The sequence below is a fragment of the Vombatus ursinus genome, unplaced genomic scaffold (assembly GCF_900497805.2).
Source record: "Vombatus ursinus unplaced genomic scaffold, bare-nosed wombat genome assembly UNPS02007612.1, whole genome shotgun sequence".
Classification (NCBI taxonomy): domain Eukaryota; kingdom Metazoa; phylum Chordata; class Mammalia; order Diprotodontia; family Vombatidae; genus Vombatus; species Vombatus ursinus.
In genome coordinates this window covers 3,213,421-3,222,277 of record NW_020947390.1, presented here as the reverse complement: position 1 = coordinate 3,222,277, position 8,857 = coordinate 3,213,421, and positions in this window count along the sequence as shown.

Sequence of the window (8,857 nt, the reverse complement as noted above, 5' to 3'; positions counted from 1 at the left end):
TGAAGGGGGTGGGATTATGTAATTAGGCCTGTGCTTTAGGAAGATCATTCTAGCAGCTGGGTGGAGGATGTATTGGAGTAGGGACAGACTTGAATCAGAGAGACCAATCAGCAGGTTATTGCAATAGTCTATACGTAATGTGGTGAAAGGAGAGAACAAGCATTTATTAAATGTCTACTATGTGTCAGGCAATATGCTAAGTGCTTTACAATAACCTGAAGAGGTACTCCATCAGGGTGGTGGCAGTGTCAGAGGAAAAGAGAGGGTACATGTAAGACCTATTATGAAGGAAGAAATGAGAAAGCCTGACGAGTGATTGGATAAGGACGGATGGTGAGAGATAGAGTGAAAAGTTGAGAATGACACCTAGGTCATAGATCCAGGGTTGAAAAGGGATCTGTGCTCAGTGGTGGCACTCTGGATAATGGGCAGTCTCAGGACCTATCCTGTGCACCAAATAAGGAGCAAGTTCAGAAGCAAGCAACAATAGCTTTTGGTGTGGCTCAGACCCTCAGTTCCAGCCTCCAGCACAATTTGAAGCCTGCATAAGAATAACCACGGTAGAAGGGAAGCATAAGTTCTTACTCTGAACCAACAGAGCTTTCCAGCTGACTGATAGAGCCTGAGTCCAGCAGCAGTCAGTTTCCTGTTGCTCATACCTAAATCTAGGTCAGGAACTTGCAGAGTTCAAAACAGGGATGGCAACCAGACTTTGCTCTGGATCAGATCACACTGGGAGCACTGAAAACTTGTAGACCATCACCGTGAGCTGTCCTGAGATCCTGGAATAACGTAGCAATCAATGTCCCTAGAAAGTAGCAATAGGACCAGCCCAGACATTCCTTCCAGAAGTGCACAGAGTCTGACTTTCACAGCGAGTCCAAAGTCGAGAAGTAGGATGGAAAAATGAACAAGCAGAAAAAGAATCCCATCATAACAACCTTTTTTGGGGACAGGGACACTTAAGATATAAGTCCAGAAGAAGAGAATGACTTCAAAACATCTACAAGCAAAGCCTCAGAGAAAAATATAGCTTCAGCCCAAATTAACTAAAATTTCTGAAAGAGATGAAGTGAGTGTTTAAAGATAAATTTTAAAAATGTATTTATAAATGAAATGAAAGTTCTAGAGGTAAAAAAGGAGAAGAAATATGAGCTACAGAAGAAAAAATTAGAGAGGATATTAATGGGTTGTCACAAAAAATACATATTTTTACCCAAGCAACACATTTTGAAAATTAGAATAGAGCAAATAGAAGGCAATTACTCCATTAGACAATAGGAAATATATTTTAAAAAATCAAAAGACTGAAAAAATTGAAGATAATATAAGGTACCCTGTAGCAAAAACAACTGAGCTGAAAAACAGATCAAGGAGAAAAAAGATTAAAAATCATTGGACTATCTGAATTCAAGTATTGTGGAGCCACAGTCAGGATCACACACAATATAGTAGTCACTACTTTAAAGCAATGGACATATTAGAATACAAAATTTCAGAAGGCAAAGAATAGAGACTTACAATCAATAATTAACTCAGCCAGTAAAACTGAGTATAATCTTACAAGGGGGGAAAATTGGAATTCGGATGAAATAGATGGCTTCTAAGCATTCCTTTTTTTATTTTTTTTTTATTTTTAACATGTGTTTTTAAAACTTTGAGTTACAAATTTCCCCCCTTCCTCCCTCCCCACCCACCCTCATTGAAAAGGCAAGCATCTTGATACAGGTTATAGATATGTAGTCATGCAAAACACTTCCATAGTAGTCTTGTTGTGAAAAACTAAGTATATTTCCCTTCATCCTATCCTACACCCCATTTATTCTATTCTTTCTTTTGACCCTGTCCTTCCTCAGAAGTGTTTGCTTTTGATTATCCCCTCCCTCAATCTGCCTTCCCTTCTATCAACCCCCTGCTCTCTTGACCCCTTCGCCCCTTGTTTTTCTGTAGATTAAGATAGATTTCCATACCCCATTGTGTATGTTATTCCCTCTTTAAGTCAAATCCTATGAGAATAAGATTCACTCATTCCCTCTCACCTTCCCCCATTTCCCCTCCACTGTAAAAGCCTTTTCTTGTCTGTTCCATGTGAGATATTTTACCTCATTCTACTTCTCCCTTTCTCCTTCTCCCAGTATAATCTTCTCCCACTCCTTAATTTTATTTTCCAGATATCACCCCTTCATCTTCAACTCACCCTGCATCCTCTATCTTTCTATCTATACAAACATATAATTTTTCCCTCCCACTACCCTAATACTGACAAAGGACTCATGAGCTACAAATATCATCTTTCCCTGCAGGAATGTAAACAGTTCAACCTTAATAAGTCTCTTATGATTTCTCTTTCCTGTTTACCTCTTCCCTGTTTCACTTGAGTCTTGCATTTGAAGGTCAAATTTTCTATTTAGCTCTGGTCTTTTCCACAGGAATGCTTGAAAGTCCTCTATTTCATTGAATGACCATTTTTTAACCCTGAAGGATTATACTCAGTTTTGCTGGGTAGGTGATTCTAGGTTGTAGTCCTAATTCCTTTGCCCTCCAGATTATCATTCTCCACACCCTCAGGACTCAATGTAGAAGCTGCTAAATCTTGTGTTATCCTGATTGTGTTTGCACAATACTTGAATTGTTTTCTTCTGGCTGTTTGCAATATCTTCTCCTTGACCTGGGAATTCTGGAATTTGGCTACAACATTCCTAGGAGTTTTCCTTTGGGGATCTCTTTTAGGAGGTGATTGGTGGATTCTTTCAATTTCTATTTTGCCCTCTGGCTCTAAAATATGAGGGCAGTTTTCCTTGATAATTTCTTGAAAGATGATGTCTAGGCTTTTTTTGATCATGGCTTTCAGATAGTCCAATAATTTTTAAGTTCTCTCTCCTGGATCTATTTTCCAGGTCAGTTGTTTTCCCAATGAGATATTTCACATTCTCTTCTATTTTTTCATTCCTTTTGATTAGTGTTTCAATGCCTTGATTTCTCTAATTGTCCCTATCTTCCAATTTCTCTATTCTAATTTTTAAGGAAGTATTTTCTTCAGTAAGCTTTTGGACTTCCTTTTCCATTTGGCTAATTTTGTTTTTAAGGGCATTCTTCTCCTCATTGACTTTTTGGACCTCTTTTGCCATTTGGGTTAAGCTATTTTTTAAGGTGTTATTTTCTTCAGTATTTTTTTGGGTCTCCTTTAGCATCACTTTCAGTTTTTCCTCTACTTCTCTTACTTGCTTCTCAAAATCCTTTTTGAGCTCTTCCATGGCCTGGGACCAATTCATATTTTTCTTGGAGGCTTTGGATGTAGGAGCTTTGGCTTCGTTGTCTTCTTCTGGTTGTATGTTTCGATCTTCTTTGTCATCAAAGTAAGCTAATATAGTCTGATTCTTTTTGCGCTGCTTGCTCATGATCCCAGCCAATTACTTGAGTTATAAACTCTTTGTTAAGGTAAGAGTCTTTTTCCAGTGTGGAGAATGTATTGTCCCAGGCTTCAGGGGTTTTGTGCAGTTGTATTCAGAGATACTTCTAGGGACCTGTAAATTTTCAGTTCTTCCAAGGTGGTATGATCAAAGAGGAGGTGTTTACTCCTTTCCTGGCCTGTGCTCTGGTCTATGAGCACTCTTTTCTTTCTTGGAACTGTGAGGAGGGTTTCCTCTCCACAGCCACTACAAGCTCCACCATGCTAGAGCTCCTCCTTGCCCCAGGACCATCACCCAGAACTGTGACCCAGAAGCAGGCACGGGCAAAGCAAGAGAATCCTGCACCAGCAGAGAGATCCCTGCAATCTTCCTCTGATCAGCCACCCGATTCCCTCTCATTCTATGGGCCGGAAGCTCAGGAGGCAGTCGCTGCCCCCACCCAGCTTGGGTACTGGAGCTGAGACCACCAGCTTCTCTCTCTCCCTGCTGACATAGACTTACCCCACTGACCTTCCAAGTTGTCTTTGGTGTTCCTGGGTTGAGAAGTCTGGAAACCTCCACAGCTGCCCAAGATTCAGTCCTCTGAGGCCTGCTCCAGGGTCACTACGGCCTGCAAGCCCACGTAAAATTGCACTCTCCCAGCCCGGTGCAATATACCTTCGATCAACCATCCAGGCTGTCTTGGGCTGGAAATTTGTTTCACTCTGTCTTTTTGTGAGCCCTGCTGCTTTAGAATTTGTTTAGAGACATTTTTTATAAGTATTTGGTGGGGTTTGGGGGAGAGCTCAAGCAAGTCACTGCTTTTACTTTGCCATCTTGGCTCCCTCTAAGCATTTCTGATGCAAAGACCAGAGTCGCATAGAAACTTTGACGTTTAAACATAGGAGTTAAGAAAAAGATTAAAAAGATAAATACAAATGAATAATCATAGAAGCTACACAAGAATAAATTGCTCACATTCTAATATGGGGACATGATCCATATGTCCCTTCTGAATCCTATCGTGATTTGGGGTCAGAGATAGAGTTTCATTGTACAAGGCCTGGGAATGGCTCTGTTATGTCTTGATGATCTTAAGAGGAGAGATAGGAAGAGAAATACACTGGGGATGTGGAAAGGAAAAGGAAGATTAGGGAAAATTATCTCACATAATCAGCTTATGCAAGTAGACATCTATACAAACAAGGAGGAAGGAGTGGAGGGAGTGACTAACACTGGAACTTCACTCTCATCTAAAACAGTCAAAAGAAGGAAGAACACACAGACACATAACTGAGTGCAAACATATATTTAATTCAATGCAGAAATAGAAGGGAAAGGAAGAAGGGAGAAAGGGGAATTGGAGAGAGGGTAAATTAATGGAGGTATTCATTCCTCCTCAAGCTAAGGATACAAAAAAAATTTAAAGCTCTCTATGAAGTGGCAAAGAATTAGAATCTAAGTGGGGTGGGTATTCATCAATTGGGGAATAGCTGAACAAGTTATAGCACATAAATGTTGGGCACTAGGTGGATAGGTGGACAGAGTACAAGCCTGGAGTCAGGAAGACTCATTTTCCTGAGTTCAAATCCATCCTCAGACATTTACTAGCTAGGTGACTCTAGGCAAGTCACTGAACCCTGTTTGCTTCAGTTTCCTCATCTGTAAAATGGGTTGGAGAAGGAAATGGCAAATCACTCCAGTATCTCTGCCAGGAAAAACCCATCAGGGTCACAAAGAATCAGACACAACTGAAAAATGACTGAACAATACTATTGTGCTGCAAGAAATGATGAAGGGAATGATTTCAAAGAAACCTGGCGATACTTGTATGAACTGATGTAAAGTGAAGTTCAGAGAACTAGGAGAACAATTGACAGCAATATGGTAAAGTCAAACACCTTTGAAGGAATTGGGGACTCGATCATCCTGCTGACCAAACACAATTCTAGAGGATTTATGATGAAACATGCTACATACCTCCTCTTTGTTGTTCTTCCTACCTTTTTGAAGAGGACCAGTTAGATCACAGGGTGATGCCTTGACTTGAGCATGAATTGAAGTGAGGCAGAGTTGCACAAAGTCATCAGCCTCTCTCTCTCTCCCAAAGTCATCAAAGTCCAGGGACAAGATAAAAGTCAGGATGACTGATGATGGCCCAGGTTGCAGTGGATGACCTCAGCTTCTTCAATATCTGACCAAGCTCTGAGTGGTCTGCTTCAGCTGCCTTCATGGCCTTTGGAACAAACTGTTCTCATTCACCCATTCTATTGGGGAAGTCTTCACATGCTTAGGGTAGGCATTCCCCTAATTCACCTATGGGTTTGAGGCCTTTTGGTTACCCTCAATCTGGTTTAGCACATCTGCTGAGACAGTTTTATCAGTGTGGTCATTGTGCATGCTACAGCTCCTTTGAGCCACAGGTAAGAGCTGAATGACAGGTGTTCAACAAAGGTACATGAGCAGCACTGAAAAAGGTGTGGCAAGGCCTCCTACCAGAGGCTCTAGTCCTCTCTGAACACCTCATTCATTCTGCATACCTCCTCATAGAAAGGAGAAGGGCTCAGAGTACAGAATGACTTTTTTTGGATGTGGCCAGTGCTGAAATTTGTTTTCCTTGATTATATATGCCTATAATCGGGATTTTGTCTCTCATTCTCGTTGGTATGGTTGGAAGTTGAGATGGGAAGGAAAGAAAAGGCATATTTTTGCTAATTGAGAAAAATGAAATACAATTTGAGGCAGGGAGGGAGAGGAAGAGGTTCCTGTTACCCGTAGGATCAAATACAAAATCCCACTTGGCTTTTAAAGGTCCTCATAAACTTGTCCCTTCTTACCTTTCCAGTCTTCTTACACCTTACTCCCTTCTGTGTCCTCTGTAATCCAATGGCTCTGGACTTCTTGCTGTTCATTGCATCAGGTATTCTGAGTATATATCTTGTTTCTAGATAGTTGTTTACATGTTGTCTCCTCCATTAGACTGAGCTCCTTGTAAGGACTGCCTTGCTTCCCTTTGCATCGCTAGTGCTTTTCACAGTGCCTGGCACATAGTTAGCACTTAATGAATGCTTTTGGACTTAACATTACCTCTTTATCCTTGCTTTCTTCATTAGAGTTGAGAGAATTGGACTAAAGTCTCTAAAGTCTTTCTCAGCTTTAACATTCTGTTTGTTTGTTTGTTTGTTTTTTGCAAGGCAATGGAGTTAAATGACTTGCCTAGGGTCACACAGCTAGTAAGTGTTATGTGTCTGAGGCTGGATTTGAACTCAGGTCCTCCTGACTCCAGGACCCGGTTCTCTATCCATTGCACTACCCAGCTGCCCCCCAGCTTTAACATTGTGAAGTTTTGATTCTGTGCCTGTGTGGTAAGTACTTGATATGTGTTTGTTAGCTGTACTTCTTCACTAACTAGTCATCAAATGCTACATTACAGGATGACAGGCCTTGTTTTGTGAAATAATAAATTAGTTTCACACCATATGTTATAAAGGGATTAGTTTGTCCAGTGCCAAGGATGTTACATGAGAATGAAATACAGTGTTATGATGAGATCTACCAACACCTAAGTCTGTAACAGTAAACAATATTTGATTTTCTCTTTGAAGCTAAATCTGAAGTGGCACCACTGATGTTTGCTAACTTTTTTCTAATGCACAATGTGTTACAATGTGAGTAGAAAATAAACTAAAATCTGTTTCTTTGCCACAATTTTTTTTTCTCTATGTCTGGTGCCAGCAAACAAATTAGCTTGTTATTGTTGTAATGAAGTATTTATTTTGTTGTCATTTCAAATATCATATACATTGTGGTTTTAAATGTAATAGCTGTAATAAACAAAATGGTAACTCATTTAGCATCTAATAACTTTCTAATCATTAGTTATTTTAATTAGCCAATTAAGTTTTAATTGACTTGTGATTTCACCAGTGCGGGATTCCATCCATGTAGACCACAGTTTCTATGTTAGAGGTAATTGGTAGCACAGTAGATAGAGCACTCAACCTGGAGTCAGGAAGATCTGAGTTTAAATCCAGTCTCAGACATTTACTACAATACAATAAACAATTATTAAGTGCCAATTATTTGTCAGGCACTGTGCTAAGGCACATACTAGCTGAATGATCCTGGGCAAGTCACTTAACCTCAGTTTTCTCAAGTGTAAAAATGGTGATAATAACAGAGTTGTTGTGAGGATGAAATGAGATAATATTTGTAAAGAACTTAGCACAGTGCCTGGCACATAGAAGGTGCTGTATAAATGCTTTTTCTCTCCTAACCTCCCCACATAGAGATCAGCTTATCCTTAACCTATAGTTTTAGAGAGTGGGTAGGGAAGAATGAGAAGTTAAGTAACAGGATCACAGATGAAGAGCTGGAAGGAACTTTAAAGGTCATTTAGTCCTTAGCCTCATTTTACAGATGAGGAAAATGAGGCCCAAAGAGAGTAACTGACTTGACCAAAGTCATATAGGTAGTAATTAGAACAGCTCAGATTTGAACTCAGGCCCATGTGACTCCAAACCCAATTATCTTTCAATTGTACTACATTGCCCATTGTCACACAACTAGAAGGTATCAGTGGCAATATTGGAACTTAGATCTTCCTGACTACAAGGTTGACTTTCCATAGTAAAGTGGCATTGTGGATAGTATACCAGACATAGAGTTAGGAAGACCTGGGTTCAAATCTGGCCTCAGACATGTAATAGTTGTGTGACGCCGGGCAAGTCATTTCACCTCCATTTACTTCAGTTTCCTCACTTGTAAAATGGGGATAATAATAGCACCTACCTCTTAGAGTTGTTGTGAAAATGAGGTACTATTTATAAAGCATTCTCCAAACTTTAAAGTGCTATAAAAATGCTGGCTAACACTATTATACTTTATCCTCTCCATTAGTTATTAGATAGCAACAAACATGCTTTAGGTATGACTCCACATGTCTTAGGATGGAGAAACATAAAAACAGCTTTCTGTTATCTGGTTGATAGACACTCCAATTACTGTGGATATTTTTTTAATATAGTTGTGAAAAACTTTGTGTTACTGTTGGCTGAAGGTCTGGCCTTCATTTTTTTTCCCCACACTGAGAAAAAAAGTAAGCTTCATAAATCTATAAATAGCAAGCTTCCTCCCCTCTTTTTTATTGTTATTTGTTTTCCCAATAGTGATAGTTACACTGGCACACCTTTGAACAGCAATAATACATTACAGGCAGGTAGGAATATCTCAGGTAGTTCTCAAGGCAGGAGAGAATAAATTCAATGGCATAGTTAGAAGAATGAGCCTTAGAGAAAAATAGATACACTTTTGTGACCACTGAGGGAAAAGTCATAGAATGTTAGAGTTGGAACAAAGCTTTGTGGTTATTTTGTCCAACTTTTTCCAAATTAAAGGATCAGACAATGTTCAAGAAAATCACTAACCAAGCAATGTACCTTATGGCTGTTTATAGCCATAACCACTGA